Source organism: Clupea harengus, chromosome 6 (assembly GCF_900700415.2).
Source record: "Clupea harengus chromosome 6, Ch_v2.0.2, whole genome shotgun sequence".
Taxonomy (NCBI): Eukaryota; Metazoa; Chordata; class Actinopteri; order Clupeiformes; family Clupeidae; genus Clupea; species Clupea harengus.
The window spans coordinates 16,137,726-16,154,219 of NC_045157.1; the positions used below are offsets into that span (position 1 = coordinate 16,137,726).

The 16,494-nt window shown below is 41.3% G+C and overlaps 1 long non-coding RNA gene and 7 other non-coding genes across 12 annotated transcripts; all 8 read right to left on the minus strand.

The window, feature by feature from the left end:
- Positions 1–6,549: 6,549 nt before the first annotated feature.
- LOC116220795 lies at positions 6,550–16,285 on the minus strand. Of its 5 annotated transcripts, XR_004163880.1 has the most exons (23): positions 16,100–16,285; positions 14,977–15,014; positions 14,815–14,852; positions 14,458–14,499; positions 14,214–14,255; positions 13,991–14,027; positions 13,765–13,813; positions 13,464–13,524; positions 13,206–13,240; positions 12,852–12,937; positions 9,458–9,495; positions 9,188–9,225; positions 8,967–9,020; positions 8,747–8,788; positions 8,490–8,531; positions 8,259–8,295; positions 8,037–8,084; positions 7,748–7,789; positions 7,498–7,532; positions 7,360–7,405; positions 7,166–7,222; positions 6,958–7,003; positions 6,550–6,781 (listed from the first exon to the last, which is right to left on the minus strand). It is a non-coding gene; the product is annotated as an uncharacterized LOC116220795 (long non-coding RNA). The 5 variants fall into 5 exon arrangements; XR_004163881.1 differs by lacking the exon at positions 13,464–13,524 and having other exon boundaries at positions 9,014–9,020; XR_004163879.1 differs by lacking the exon at positions 13,464–13,524.
- On the minus strand, positions 6,852–6,918 carry LOC116220893. Its single transcript, XR_004163931.1, has one exon. It is a non-coding gene; the product is annotated as a small nucleolar RNA SNORD31 (small nucleolar RNA).
- LOC116220904 lies at positions 7,313–7,440 on the minus strand. Its single transcript, XR_004163941.1, has one exon. It is a non-coding gene; the product is annotated as a small nucleolar RNA SNORD22 (small nucleolar RNA).
- Positions 7,610–7,680, minus strand: LOC116220891. The gene has a single exon (XR_004163929.1). It is a non-coding gene; the product is annotated as a small nucleolar RNA SNORD30 (small nucleolar RNA).
- On the minus strand, positions 8,155–8,220 carry LOC116220889. Its single transcript, XR_004163927.1, has one exon. It is a non-coding gene; the product is annotated as a small nucleolar RNA SNORD29 (small nucleolar RNA).
- Positions 12,585–12,651, minus strand: LOC116220894. Its single transcript, XR_004163932.1, has one exon. It is a non-coding gene; the product is annotated as a small nucleolar RNA SNORD31 (small nucleolar RNA).
- Positions 13,017–13,143, minus strand: LOC116220902. Its single transcript, XR_004163939.1, has one exon. It is a non-coding gene; the product is annotated as a small nucleolar RNA SNORD22 (small nucleolar RNA).
- On the minus strand, positions 13,886–13,951 carry LOC116220887. Its single transcript, XR_004163925.1, has one exon. It is a non-coding gene; the product is annotated as a small nucleolar RNA SNORD29 (small nucleolar RNA).
- Positions 16,286–16,494: the final 209 nt, after the last annotated feature.

The following is a 16,494-nucleotide window of genomic DNA, read 5'->3' on the forward strand; positions in this document are numbered from 1 at the left end:
TCGTTGGAGTCATAGTCATTTCATTTTTAGTCTCAATCTCACAGGGTAACAACAGTGGCATGCTCCTCCTCATAAGTGCCATAAGAATGTCTCCATCTGTCCTCTGGGGCTCTTTCGCTATTAAGAGCCACTTTCTGTAAGACTCAGGAAGTTTACCAGTTTACATGACCCCACAGTGAAACTTTTCATCCAAACTTTTTTCCATGGTAGACATAGGCCCAACTTGGCCCGAAAATAACTTTTTCAATCTTCTCAACATTTACTTCAAAATATGTCAGGGGGCTAGAGCGTAATTTTGAAGAAAATGGAAATTCAGGATTTCTCCTTCAAATATCTCAGTGTGCCTTCATTCAAACCTCCTGAAATTTTGCCACATGACTGTAGGGGCCACAGACTTGAAACATGTCTAACACCATCAAGACTAACTCAAGGTGCTGCCACCTGGTGGCCCTTCAAAACAGTACATTTCGTTTTTTGCGCTCTCTGTGCCTCTCACTACTTACATTGCAGTCAAGCCTCATTCATTCATATGTACAGTATATGGACACATTGGGACTTCCTTGTTCAAAATGTACATGAAAGATACTAGTGTGACTGGCATGCTGATATAGAGGCAATTTCTTAGGCAAGAATGACATTTTAGGCCATCTTTACAAGGCCTTAACTCAGTGTGTCATCCTGTCAATCTGTGCCATGAATATATAGGTGGCCTTTTGCTTTATTAAATGTTGATTATCTAGTGCACACTTGCCCCTCAAGAATTATAACACCAGTAAACCGAAAAAAATGTTTGAACAACTTGATAAATCATATAGGGTAGACTATTCATTAACTATATTTAAGTTATCTTCACTGTTTTGGGGGCTTTTGTAGTCTTTATTGATATAGGACAGTGTATAGAGACTGAAAATGAGCAGGACAGAGACTCGATGTAGGATGAGGATTTAATTAAGATCGGACTCGATCCTGGGTTCCTATGGGCACAGAAGACAGTACACGGTACTGGATGCACAGCTCCCCCACTCTCAGAATATGCATAGACCAACAGATGCAGTGTCAAAATGCACTCCCCTACCTCTTGGCTGGATAACTCACAAAGTATTGGTAATTTAAATGTCCATCACCTACGGCCATATCTTGTCAGCTGATCCATCAGGGTCAGCTACACTATTGTTATGATTTTTTTTTCATAACCACAAACTTCCATCTATCAACAATGGATAGAGACCTAAACATTTGTGTAGAAAGACACTGTATTATTGTAAGTGAACTCAGTGTCCCATATACTGTAGGTGATGTCTGGCATATTTTTCAAAATCTTCCTGCTGCCATGTGCCGTGATTTAGACTCCATTCAACTTTCAAAGCTTCTGAATCTCCTCTTCTAAATCTCACTACTGTACAATTAAGACAGCATTTTTCTCTCAGCTTTTGACATACAGTGGGGAAAATAAGTATTTGAACCCCTGCCGATTTCGCAAGTTTGGCCACTTGCAAAGAAATGTGTGATCTATAATTGTAATGGTAGGTGTATTTTAACAGTGAATAGAATATCAACAAACAAATCCAGAAAACTGCATTTTATAATATTTATGACTTTATTTGTATTTGATGCAGAAAATAAGTATTTGAACCCCCAAGCAAACAGCAAGAATTCTGGCTCCCAATGACCAGTTATGTGCCCAAGAAGCACACAGATTAGTCCTCATTAGGCCTAACAAGGTACACCTGATCTCAACTGGTGACGTGTATAAATGAAACCTGTCCAAAGAATCATACTTCACACCTTTAACCTCACCACCATGGGCAAGACCAAAGAGTTGGCCAAGGACGTCAGAGATAAGATTGTAGACCTGCACAATGCTGGAATGGGTTACAAAACCATCGGCAAGCAGCTTGGTGAGAAGCAGACAACTATTGGTGCGATTATTCGTAAATGGAAGCAACACCAAACAACTGTCCATCGCTCTAGGTCTGGGGCTCCATGCGAGATATCCCCTCGTGCGGTATCGGTGATCATCCGAAAGGTGCAGAATAACTCCAGAACTACACAGGGGGAGCTTGTGAATGATCTCAAGGCAGCTGGGACCACAGTCACCAAGAAAACCATTGGCAACACACTACGCCGTAATGGTTTGAAGTACTGCAGAACTCGCAAGGTCCCCCTGCTCAAGGAAGCACATGTACAGGGCCGTCTGAAGTTTGCCAATGAACACTTGAATGATTCTAAGGAGGATTGGGAGAGGATGTGGTCAGATGAGACCAAAATTAAGCTCTTTGGCATCAACTCGACTTGCCGCGTTTGGAGGGGGAAGAATGCTGAATATGACACCATCCCCACCGTCAAGCATGGAGGTGGAAACATTATGCTTTGGGGCTGTTTCTCTGCCAAGGGTACAGGACGACTCCACTGCATCGAGGGGACTATGGATGGGGCCATGTAATGTGGAATATTGGGCTTGAACCTCATTCCCTCCCATTGAAAACGCAACCTTAAGGATTTGGAGAGGATCTGCAAAGAGGAGTGGACCAAAATCCCTCCTGAGATGTGTGTAAACCTGGTGACCAACTACAAGAAAAGTCTGACGTCTGTGCTTGCCAACAAGGGTTATTCCACCAAGTACTAAGTCATGTTTTGCTAGGGGTTCAAATACTTATTTTCTGCATCAAATGCAAATAGTCATAAATGTTATAAAATGCAATTTTCTGGATTTTTCTGTTGATATTCGGTTTCTCACTGTTAAAATACACCTACTATTACAATTATAGATCACACATTTCTTTGCAAGTGGCCAAACTTGCGAAATCGGCAGGGGTTCAAATACTTATTTTCCCCACTGTATCTATGCGTTCCTGTTACACTCCTCAGCACCCCCACTGGCTTTGCAGTGGCAGTGCAACAGCCTTTGGGTGGTGAATGGGCATAATTTGCTTGATTGTCCACACCTGACTAAGTTTGAAAGATATGTTGTTCCTGAGGTCTTATGACTGCAATATGCATTTTGGTGCATACACAAATTCCTTCTAATGACTAACATTTTATCAGGACTACAGGGATCTTCTCATAGGCAGACATGAGCCACAATGTAACATACATGGCCTAAACAGTAGCAGGAAAGGCTGCTGACACATAATTGACACCATGGGATGGAGCATGCGATGACAATAATAGCAGAACAGAAGGATGCATGTAGTGTATTGTGAAACCCCCCTCGGGTCATCACTTTTTCCAAGTCTTGATAGAATCCAGCCAAAACTAGTTTGGTCATATGTCTGTTATCCACGTGTCTTTCACTGAAAAAAAATGGGACTATGTTTGACTAGAGATGAGTTTGTAATAAGAAGGGGCCCTGCCCCACAGAGCTTTGGATTTGTTACTTGACCCTCGTGATGCTTGTAACTTTCGCCGGTGCCGTGAATAAAGCTGCAGTCTTTGTTGCCTGAAAGTTCTTACCACACAGTCAGTGTGCTCACAGCCCCTACTTCACACTCACACATTTTCACATTGAATGGCAAAACAGCCTTAAGAACATCAAAATGGTCATTGCACATAACACCCAAAACAGGATGTTTTACAACATGACTGGTCTGCTGGCAGTTACGGGTAATGGTCATTGGGGCTGAATGCTATGACTGTGGGAGTATGGTCTTAAGCACAATTTATGGTCGTCCGTTTTCAGAGACACGGAGAGCTCTCTCCGACGTTGCAAACCCTCTCCGTGGCCTGACGTGCACACCCCAAATTTAACTATCCGACGCCTAGGCCTATTTGTGCACAGCAAACAAGCAAGGAAATAAAACCAGAATAGACCCAAAAGATAGCATGCACTCAAAACAAGTGATGAAAACATGCAAACAAGACCACTGGGCTAGGCCTAATTAAAATAGGTGATGCTTCAGACATGCAAACAAATAGGTTAAAATGGGTCAATATAATGATTCAAATAATTGAAATAATGATTTAAATCTGTGGCTGCAATATATCATCATCATCATCATCAGATCATGAAAACAACATCCTAGGGCTGACAATAGATTAAAAATAATTACCTAATTAATCTCATATTTTGAAATTCATTAATCTAGATTAAAAGTTTGTTTTTCTTCTAAAGACTAAATCTTATAAATTAACAAGTAATCACTTCAGACAGCGTGTATTTTAGACACACGTATACAAGGAATGTACGCAAGACAAAATGGTGCACCTCGACGGTAAATCGTAAGAATTGTCCCCTGAAGCAATTCGGAACACCTCAGTCAGCCCACCGTCTTCAACTATGTTGATGGGCCGACAGTCAGCGGCAACCCAAACTGCTAAAGCGTTGGTAACCTTTTCACGGACTGGTCTAGTTATTTTCCTGGAGAAGTCGTGGAGTGTGGGTTGGCGACAATCTAACCTGGGACTGCTTTCTGTCGGGTGCTTTGCATTAAGGTGATAGCTATATTCAGCTTGACAAATGCGACATACAACTTTAGTTTTGTCGATTGTTCCGTCATTTTGCCTCTTAACAGAAACTTTCCGCCCAACAATCCCTCAGCTCTCTCCATCTTCCACTACCGTCTCAGTCTCTCCTATCAGGCATGCGGCGGTTTCGTTACAGGGGTCGACGCACACCGGAGGTAAACAAAGTTGCATTAACTGCGTTCAAATATTTTATCACATTAATCTCGGCCACAATAATCTCATAGATTAACGCGTTAACTTTGACAGCCCTACTATTTATATATTTTATATTGTGTTTAAAACATCCAATTTCAATCATAAATTGTATTAATATTGTTCTCAACTAAAAATCAGTTCTTCGTGAAACCTGAGACATTTTCGCGTCCATCGTAGCAACTGCGTGACCACGGAGAAACGGAGTCGTAGAACCATAAAAAGTCCTTAAATCACCATTATGGAGCACATAAAAGGTGTATGATGTGCTGAAGGTGGGACAAACAAATTACCCAATTATTTAACTTCAGAAGGATTATCTGTTATAGCGGTAAAAATGCAATTTGAGTTGTAGCTAGTTAAATATTAGACAAAAGCAAATAGCCAATTCACCTCAGTCCAGTAAGACTTCTGGTGCAAGGTCTTAATTAATAGTTAATTCTCCACTGTTGAAGATGAGACTGCATTTTGTGGATACAACTCGCTACCAAGCTAAGGACCGGTGAGTTCCTTTAACCCAGGAACTGATTCTGTTATCCTCCTGCACAGTTGTGCATCATGGCCTACCATTTCTTTCTGTCTGGATTTTAGACCATAATTGAACCCACGGATTTTGATGCTCCAGCAACCTTAAACAGAGCCGCAGCACATAATGGGGCCCTATCTGCGTGAAGCCGGCTGGGTAAAGATAGAAAAAGAAAGGCTTGTGGCTGAAGGGGAGAGAAAGATGAAACAATCAGGAAAATAGCAGAAGAAATCATACATGTATTATGATGAACATGCTAGCATACATGTGGTAAAATGTACACATACAGGGGGTTAATGTACACAGCATACATGCAGTACATGTACATACAAACATAATATGGTATATACATGACGTATACAACATTGGTAGTGGAAAAGGTGGACAGAGCATTCAAGTATTGCAGAACAGCTTAATAGGGATACAGTGTGCTTGTATGGTTACTATTACAAGGGTAAGTAGAGTAATGGAACAGAAAACTATGTCGATGGTAGAAATTATTTACATTGCAGGAAAATCCTAGCACACAGTATAGGGTAGAATAAGGGTATGACCGTATGGTGGGGGTGGGTTATTTTTGCACATGACGACAACGGTCGCTTTCGGTTTTTTTGGCCCGCAAATTGTCCGTACCCACCTTGCGCTTTTGTGACTCATTCATCAGGCCACGGCATCTGACAGAAGACAAGGGGACAGATGGGGACAGTGTTGGAGTATACAGAACATAAACCAATGGGCCACTGCCCCTGCTTTCTGGGCCGATCGTTGGCCATTTCTTATTAAAAGTTGTAATTAGTTTATATCTGCCCTGAGGTGCAAAGAAAACTAACAGTACCTTCAGAACCACGCCCCTTTGAATTAAATTCAGTTACTGAGCAGGTGTAGCCAGCTCTATTCCAAAACATCAACCTCGGTTCACACCACTCAAGAGAAAGGTGAAAGTCTGCATTTCTCAATATGGCAACACCAACCATTGTAAAAGTAGGAGCCAATCCATAGAATGTTAAGGGTCTGTGGGTAGGAGTGGAAAGCGAAGCCAGATTATGGCCCTCGCATACAAAATGACTTGCCACGCACACTATATAATATATAGAAACTTAGTAATTAATACAATTCCTTATAGTCTTCCCATTCCACCCGTCTGCCGACAAAACGGCTCATCAGCCGTTGCTATATGCCCTAACAAAACGACAACTTAGTCTCAGCGAAGGGTTAATGCATAAGAACTCTGAAAATACATTTTTACCATAATTTCCAGAACAGCCAACCATATCACTTAGCTACTCTTACTGTTTTTGCTCTACTGGCTTATGGTGAAGTTGTAACCCTCAATATCCATCCCATCCTGATACAATTCCAAGACAATGTTAGGGCCACACATTTATTCACAAATAAAAACTGTAGTACAAGAAAGCCATGCTGGAACATGATGACGCCAAAGAGTCTTGGAGCAGACAGGTTTTTGAGTACCAAAGCCTGGGGATAGCGGGGACCCAAATCACTGAGGATGCAGGCAACCTGATCATGTTCTGAAACCTGGCATGGACCGCTCACTCTCCGGCATACAGAAAAAAAACAATCAATCTGAATGTATGGTCCCTAGAGAGAAAACAAGCCACCATCAGTTGGTTTCTGCAAGCGGCATTTCCAGGCAATTGTAGTGAAGGTTATAAGATCAGAGAAACCAATCAGTCACTTTACATCAGACTGGGGCGGTAAGAATCTCATCATATCACACCACTGTTCAGATATAACCTGAATGCCTTTTTACAAACCTTTTTCAGCCGTGTCTGGCCAGGACTTCTGCCAAGGATTTCAAACCTGTATGCACACAAGGCAGAAAATGCAAGTCATTTTCTATTTAGATTGTAAATGAGTTCCTCAAATCAGTGACTTAAAATCAGGGAAACCAGTCAGTCATCTAAACTCAGACTCATCATGTAAAATACAGTCAGGAGTTTAAGGGGATAAATACAAACTCACCATTTTAAGACAGATGGTCAGGACCAGACACTAATCATTTCACCATAACAGCCAAACCTGCAAAAGAGTGTCAATTCTGGTGTCAGAAACACAGTAGTATGCACACATATAAACCAAGTCGCTACCCAACAGACCCAAGCCATTTCTGCCACGTCAGACAGTTGGTAACCCCACCAAGTCATCTCCTTGCTTACCCAGGCAACTCCAGTGGGTTCACCTTTTCAGGTTCTGGAGTAGACACTGGGTGTAAGACATATGCAAGTTTATCATAATGACCTTAACTGTATTTGTTTATGAGCATGCCAAATACAAACACCAAAAAAGCCACTCACCATGATGATGCCTGTGAAGATCCAAGCAGCTAATCCTACAAAAAGGGAAAAGCGCCATTATTCTGAGAGTCAAGTCCCTGAACATGGCAAACCACTGTTAAGGTAAATCTGCAAGCATCAGTTTCAAAGTCTCTCAACAAGGTTTCAGACGAACGAGATTCCAAAGGATAAATCATCATAACTTGCAGTACAGCATTACCCTCAACTTTAGATACTGCTTAAAAAGCAGTCTTGGGCATTGATTTCTTACCTCTTTCACAGAGCAGAGCTTCCACCTAGGCAGTGTCTGCCTCTATAAGCAAAGACAAAGTCACTCAACCATGTGTCCAGGCACAGGAAACAATCAATTCCATTTGCAAGAATCAGTTAATTTGCTTCTCAACAGTGTTTCAGACGAACGAGACTAATTGAACTCATCATGTAACTTGCAATGTTTTCATCTTGCCATCAAAGGTTCACTACAAATACACAGCTGAAGCTAAACGACTAGCACCAAGGCATACTGTGCGTTTTTACACAGTACAAGACAGAAAGCTTACCTGCATGGCCTCATGTGGTTCCCACTTCACTTGATGACAGAAGACATGCTGCAGGAAACCAACAAAAGATAGTAAGCACCTGGATACAAATTAACTTGGAAATATTCCCTTTAGACTAGTTTCTCAGTAGTTCGTTTACTTTTCACATTGGTTCAAAGTGAGCTAAGTATCTTCATCATAGAAACTGAATCACAGAAATGTAGTGGATGTTGCAAAACTCACCTTAGTTCAGATGAGGTTCTCATGTTGGCCCTTCAACCTAAGAGATGAGAAAGGAAGTCAAGACAATACCAAAGTGCTTTCAAGCAGTGAAACTTCTGTTTGGCTGATCAGTGCTTTGGTGACAAGTATGCCATCTGACAAGAAGTCGTCCAGAAGTATATAATGGGTAAAAACCCAATTCAACCTTTCAGATACCAGCAACACAGGCTAGATTAAAAGGCAGTCACTCACCACCACACATCCAGGAGATTGACCAACTCCCAGACCACAATCCTAAAGAGAGCGGAAAAGGGGGGTACTTAGTCAAAACCAGAACTTCCAACAAATCTTGAGCACATCTGATCAGACGTTGGTGACTAGACTTCCATGGTACATGTAGTCCAGAGGATTATGGGACGAACCCATTTAAACTCAGGACTCAAGTATGCTCAAGCAGACATGGCTTCATGCAGACACAATACTACACTTCAGAGAGCAAATCGGCTTACCAAGAAGCGCATCCTCAATTAGGCCTCTGCAATGCCCACAGCCTGAAAAGGAAACCACCCACCATGTGAACCTGGGTACACTTGATATGGATTCGTTTAACCAAGATGGAGAGTATCAGAAAAAAAACACTAGCATCACTGAAATCAGACATATGCTTGTCAGATTTAAAATCATCACTTTACACTCCAACAGAACAGTAGGCCCAGCAAAGACACTCACCAGTACACAACACAGGCCTATAAACAAGATTAACTGCTGGCAGTTACCTCAAGTCTGTAACAAAAAAGTAGAAATAAGCAGTCTTAGACTAACCAACAATTAAATCAGAATAATGACAATCATCATAACAAGTCAGACATATGCTTGTCGATCAATACGTTCATCACAAGATAATCCTACATCATGTTGTGGAATAACAGGTTTAAGACTTGAGCCCTCACCTATTCTCAGCCTTGCTGAGGGGAAGTACTCTAGTTCTCTGAAAAAAAAAAAAAAGAAAAATACAACCAAATTGACTAATCAAGCGAACAAATATCAACGATAGATAGATACTTAGATCCAATGAAATTTCTTCAAAAGAAATTCAGTAAGAAAGAGTTCTGGAAATGATTCATCATTGAGGCACTTTGGCAAACAAGGGGGAAAAAAACACAGGAGGCATAGAATAGTCACACACCAAGAACAGATAGAAAGTGTGCAGAGTACTTTACCCGATAAAGTGGTGCAATTTCCTTCAGTTAACGGACACCTAGAAAAAAGAAAAAAAGTTTCATACATTACACTGGCTAGAAGGCCAAGATGCACGAATATCAAAAGACGTTACGTGGGATACTGTGGTGAAAACAGTAGGCCTACAACACACTCGTCGTACGGCTCTGAATAATCTCATCAGAAAATAAAAAGGTGCAATCACTACCATTCAGTACAGGTCTGTGAAGTTTCATCATCGAGTGTTATTCGCACTCGAGCCACATCGAGGAATTTCATTAACAGACGGCAGGGGGAAAACAAATAATTATGTCCCAGTTTAATTCCTATGGGCATCACGTACTGCATTCGTTCATTTTGATGTACCAACATCGCAATCCCAAACCATCCGAACTACAATTTCAATCACAGGGCGCTAAAGGGAAGCTAACATCAGCCCGCTAGCCACCTCACGTCAAAGGCCATACTAACTGTAAAAAAAGGCAAAATTAACAAATCACTTGGGGACAAAAGTCAAGATTCAATACAAGTAAACGCTGTCTGCACTTGTATGTCATCACCGTGTGCCTCACAGAAGGCAAGAAAGCGTAGCCCTGTACTACAAGTAGCCAGACCACTCCACCCTGGGAATTTCACCCACAGAATGTTAAACTAATGTTCAATAAGGCACACACACCAGCCTTTGAAACAGGTTAAAACACCACAGAAAAATAACGTAAGTATGACCAGTATGCTTGCCCAGGAAGAGGTGGACCTCGAAAGACTGGAGACGGGTTAGTGCAAAAGCAGAAAAGGTTAAAAATCACCATGAGTTTACTTTTTAAAGACCAAAGCCGAAACAGACAGCACTGTTAAATTGGACAAACACAATAGGGGAGGGATTGACGCAAAATTAATGAAAACAAAAGCTATGGCAGGCATGCTAACTGGTATGTTACTCCAGGGTTCACACCAACGTTGTGAGAATAAGCACACACACCACACAGAAGGTGACCAGTGTGACAGCAACCACGCTGTGGAGGAGAGGACCACAACCCCAGGCTACAATAAAGGACGAATTAAGTCCAAAGTATAATCTTTAAAATTCAACGCAACTACCTAGATGCGACGAAAACCTACCGCAGGAGAAACAGGAAACTACACCGCACGGGAGGTCGCGGTGCACAAGCTCACACACTGCAGCAAACTCGCAGGCCTTTATAGCCACATCCAAGCAGCGCCCACTAATTAAGTAGTTGTTGGAGTACCGTGACGTGAGACAAGAAAGGGATGAATCCAACTCACTACACAGATAAAGAGTAGATAACTCACCCTCGAAGTGTTCCGATTTAAAATGAACTCGAGTTTTTTTATAGTCAACATTTGTAGGGCCAATAAATTAGTGATGGAAAATAACCATTTGGTACACAAATCACGACATTCATGTCATTTTCTGTCAGTAGACTTTTATTTGTGAATTAATTATATTCATTCAACAAATAGACTAGTGGCACAGGAGTGTGTCTCAGTTATTCAGTACTCTTGCTGAGTGTAATGCTGCTACTAGTAAAATCGACCAGTACCAAGACAAGTCAACTTTATTTATATAGCACATTTAAATCAACATTAAGTAACAATTTTACCTTAAAAGAACAGCTTCAAAATCATTTTTGTAGTACACTGACTTGTGTACAGAGAATGGCACCTGTACCATTGCCACAGTACGCTTGGTATGCAATTGCATTGCATGTAACTATGTAGCATGTAATAGGGCGCAACACCTCTTGCGAAAACTACGTAATGCTTTATGGAACCACCTCAGACAATAACAACTTCCCCTCTACTAGCTATAATAGGAAGCTAGCATAGTATTCACTGTATGGACATCATGGCAGAGGCGACAAAGAAACTGAGGACGTTGTCGGAGGAAGCAAATAAGAGAAAGAGAATAACTGAGCAAGAAACCGAACAAGAGTCAGTCTCAGACTGGCTTTTACTTGTTGGCGAGAGCTAAAACAGACAAAAGGACGCAAATCAGATGTTGAGCTGGCCGTCTTGCTATTGGATTTGTCAGTAATAACTTATTAGCCACTAGTTTAACATAGACATCCATGCCAATGTTAATTGGTGAAAGGCTGTAACCTTATCAGTTTCATCCCTGTCTCACAGAGATGTAGTTTTTCCAGATGCCCAGTCATCAACCTCAGTCCCGTCTCAGGCTAGCATCCAAATAAATTAATTCAGTTTTGATCAGTAATAAATTACATTGTCCAATGCATTTTATTAGATTATACATATTCCACATTCAAACACTCAGAAGCCATACTGAATACTAGAGCAGTATTTCAGCAAAACTATAAATGTGTTTTTGTTATTCTTTTGGTTGTTAGCGTTCATCTCCAATGTCACAATGATACAAAATATGCAGTTATATTTGTGTAAACTATTGTAATATTACTCTACCATGTCAGTCAACATGGTTCTTTGGGTTCTAGTTTTCTTTGCCAGTTCCATATCTTTCAGTTTGTCAACAAATACAGTGTACCACTGTCCATTAGGGGGTCTCGAAGTGCTATTTATATTTACACCAGTGCTGTAAAAAGTGAGCTACACTCCACAACTGTAGAGGGCGCTCAGTAGCACACAAAAAAAAAAAAAAACACATAATGGGGCTTGTGGCACAAGGCTATACATCAAGGTAATAGGACTTTTGGTGAGCAGATAAATGAGTATACAGCCTGTTCGATACTCCATTTCAAATGAACAGCCTCTGACTAACTTTCACCTTTTCAAAAATGGCAGGGAAATTTGTCAAGTGAAATGAACCGAGTGGCATAGATTTCAGAAGTTAAGGAAAAATCCTTAAGGCTCCTCTGCCAGGCAGTGGTCATGGCTAGCCTGTCTGGGTTTGAAATGGATCCGTTAGGCACTCACATTCGAAAGGACCGTTTCTGTATTTATTGGGGATTGACAATCATTAACACAAGTCTGTATATGAGTAGTTACCCTAATGCACCCACGTCTGCTAAATGGCTCATTAGCCGTTGCTGTACGCAATTGCATAACTAAGCTCCAAGTGCCAGTTCAGACTCTGCGAAAGGTCCGTTACGCAGAAGAACTCTGAAATCCATCTCTGCTATTCTGGACATTTTAAGATCAGAGAAACCAATCAGTCAGTTTACATCAGACTGGGGCGGTAAGAACCTCATCATATCACTGTTCAGATATAACTGCATGTATTTTTACAAACGTGTATGCACACAAGGCAGAAAATGTGAGTCATATTCCATTTAGATTGTAAAGGAGTTCCTCAAATCAGTGAAACCAATCAGTCGGCTAAACTCAGACTGGGGTTGTAAATTCTGAAGTAAAAAGTCAGGAATTTAAGGGGATTAAAAAAAAATAAAAAATACTCACCATTTTATGACAGATGGTGAGGACAATTTACTGGCACCTAAAATCCAGTCAGGGATTGCCATGACTCATAGGAGTAGGTCCAAGGTCTGCAAAAATAGTAATAAAGAGATATTAAAAGGGGGATCAATAAAAATCGTACATCATAGTCAGAACCAAAACCAGCTGGTCATATCAGACAGTTGGTAACCCCAACAAGTCATCTCCTTGCTTACCCAGGCAACTCCAGTGGGTTCACCTTTTCAGGTTCTGGAGTTGACTGGGTGTAAGACGTGTGCGAGCTTCATCATAATGACCTTTACTGGGATTTGGCATGCTAATAAACAAATAACACCAAAAACAAAAAAAGCCACTCACCGTGATTTGGCTGCTTGGATCTTTACAGGCATATTCTGCAAACAGGGAAAAGCTCCATTATTTTGAGAGTCAAGTCCCTGAACATGGCAAACGACTGGTAAGGTAAATCTGCAAGCATCAGTTTCAAAGTCTTTCAACAGGGTTTCAGACGAACGAGATTCCAAAGGATAAAATCATAACTTGCAGTACGGGATTACCCTCAACTTTAGATACTGCTTAAAATGCTTTTAAAACACTAAAATGTGTTGCCCTACATACACCCGTCTTGGGCATTGATTTCGTACGTCCTTCACAGAGCTTCCACCTAGGCAGTGTCTGCCTGTATAAGCAAAGACAGTCATTCAACCATGTGTCCAGGCACAGGAAACCATCAATTCCATTACATTTGCAAGAATCAGTTAATTTGCTTCAACAGTGTTTCAGAGGAAAGATGAATTGAATGAATCATGTAACTTGCAATGTTTGGTTCATAGATTCACTACAAGTACACAGCTGAAGCTGAATGACTAGCACCAAGGCATACTGTGCGTTTTTACACAGCACAAGACAGAAAGCTTACCTGCAGCCTCATGATGTGGTTCCCACTTCACTTGATGACCGAAGACATGCTGCAGAAAACCAACACAAGGTAGTGAGCGCCTGGATACAAATGAACTTGTAGAAATATTCCCTTTAGACTAGTTTCTCAGGAGTTCGTTTACTTTTCACATTGGTTCAAAGTGAGCTAAGTATACTCATCATAGAAACTGAAATGTCAGAAATCTTGTGGATGTTACAAGACTCACCTTAGTTCAGATGAGGTTCTCATGTTGACCCTTCAACCTAGGAGATGAGAAAGGAAGTCAAAACAATACCAAAGTGCTTTCAAACTTCTGTTTAGCTGATCAGTGCTTTGGTGACAAGTATGCCATCTGACAAGAAGTCATCCAGAAGTATATAATGGGTAAAAACCCAATTCAACCTTTCAGATACCAGCAACACAGGCTAGATTAAAAGGCAGTCACTCACCACCACACATCCAGGAGATTGACCAACTCCCAGACCACAATCCTAAAGAGAGCGGAAAAGGGGGGTACTTAGTCAAAACCAGAACTTCCAACAAATCTTGAGCACAACATCGGATCAGACGTTGGTGACTAGACTTCCATGGTACATGTAGTCCAGAGGATTATGGGACAAACCCATTTAAACTCAGGACTCAAGTATGCTCAAGCAGACACAATACTACACTTCAGACAGCAAATCAGCTTACCAAGAAGTGCATCCTCAACTAGGCCTCTGCAATGCCCACAACCTGGAAAAGAAACCACCCACCATGTGAACCTGGGTACACTTGATATGGATTTGTTTAACCAACAATAGGCTCAGCAAAGACACAACACAGGACTATAAACAAGATTAACTGCTGGCAGTTACCAAGTCCGTAACAAAAAAGTAGAAATAAGCCAACTAGTTGGAGGCCTATGCAGTCTTAGACTAACCATCAATTAAATCAGAATAATGACAATCATCATAACAAGTCAGACATATGCTTGTCATTCAATACGTTCATCACAAGATAATCCTACATCATGTTGTGGAATAACAGGTTTAAGACTTGAGCCCTCACCTATTCTCAGCCTTGATGAGAGAAAGTACTCTTGTTCTCTGGGGGGGAAAAGAAATACTTGGTAATACTTAATTTGGTTGCACTTTGGCAAACAAGGAAAAAACAGGAGCCATAGAATAGTCACACGCCAAGAACAGATAGAAAGTGTGCAGAGTACTTTACCTGATGAAGTGGTGCAATTTCCTTCAGTTAACGGACACCTAGAGAAAAAAAAACGTTTCATAGATTACACTGGCTAGAAGGCCAAGACGCACGAATATCAAAAGACATTACGTGGGATACTGTGGTGAAAACAGTACAACACACTCGTCGTGAGGCTCTGAATAATCTCATCAGAAAATAAAAAAGGTGCAATCACTACCATTCAGTACAGGTCTGTGAAGTTTCATCATCGAGTGTTATTCGCACTCGAGCCCCATCGAGGAATTTCATTAACAGACGCCAGGGGGAAACAAATAATTATGTCCCAGTTTAATTACTATGGGCATCACGTACTGCATTCGTTCATTTTGATGTACCAACATTGCAATCCCAAACCATCCGAACTACAATTTCAATCACAGGGCGCTAAAGGGAAGCTAACATTAGCCAGCTAGCCACCTTACGTCAAGGACCATGCTAACCGTAAAAAAAGGCAAAATTAACAAATCACTTAGGGACAAAACAGTCAAGATTAAATACAAGTAAACGCTGTCTGCACTTGTATGTCATCACCGTGTGCCTCACAGAAGGCAAGAAAGCGTAGCCCTGTAGGCTATAAGTAGCCAGACCACTCCACCGGGGGAATTTCACCCACAGACTGTTAAACTAATGTTCAATTAGGCACACCAGCCTTTGCAACAGGTTAAAACACACCACACAGAAACACCACAGAAAAATAACTTAAGGATGACCAGTATGCATGTCCAGGAAGAGGTGGACCTCGAAAGACTGGAGACGGGTTAGTCCAAAAGCAGAAAAGGTTAAATCACCATGAGTTTACTTTTTAAAGATCAACGCCCAAACAGACAGCACTGTTAAATGACTATGGACAAACACACTAGGGGAGGGAATGACGCTAAATTAATGAAAACAAAAGCTATGGCAGGCTTGCTAACTGGGAGGTATACTCTAGGGTTCACACCAACTTTGTGAGAATAAGCACACACACGGCAGGTGACCAGTGTGACAGCAACCACGCTGTGGAGGAGAGGACCACAACCCCAGTCTACAATAAAGGACGAAGTAAGTCCAAAGTGTAATCTTTAAAATTCAACGCAACTACCTAGATGCGACGACAACCTACCGCAGGAGAACGAGGAAACCACACAGGAGAGGTAGCGGTTCACAAGCTCAGACACCACAGCAAACTCGCAGGCCTTTATAGCCACATCCAAGCAGTGCCCACTAATTAAGTAATTGTTGATCAGGTGGAGTTAAATGAGTACCGTGACGTGAGAAAAGAACGGGACGAATCCAACTCACTACACAGATAAAGAGTAGATAACTCACCCTCGAAGTGTTCCGATTTAAAATGAACGAGCAATCCATGAACTTGATCTGTTATAGTCAACATTTGTTGGGTCAACACATTAGTGATAGGAAAATAACCATTTGGTACACAAATCACGACATTCATGTCATTTTCTGTCAGTAGACTTTTATTTGTGAATTAATTATATTCATTCAACAAATAGGCTA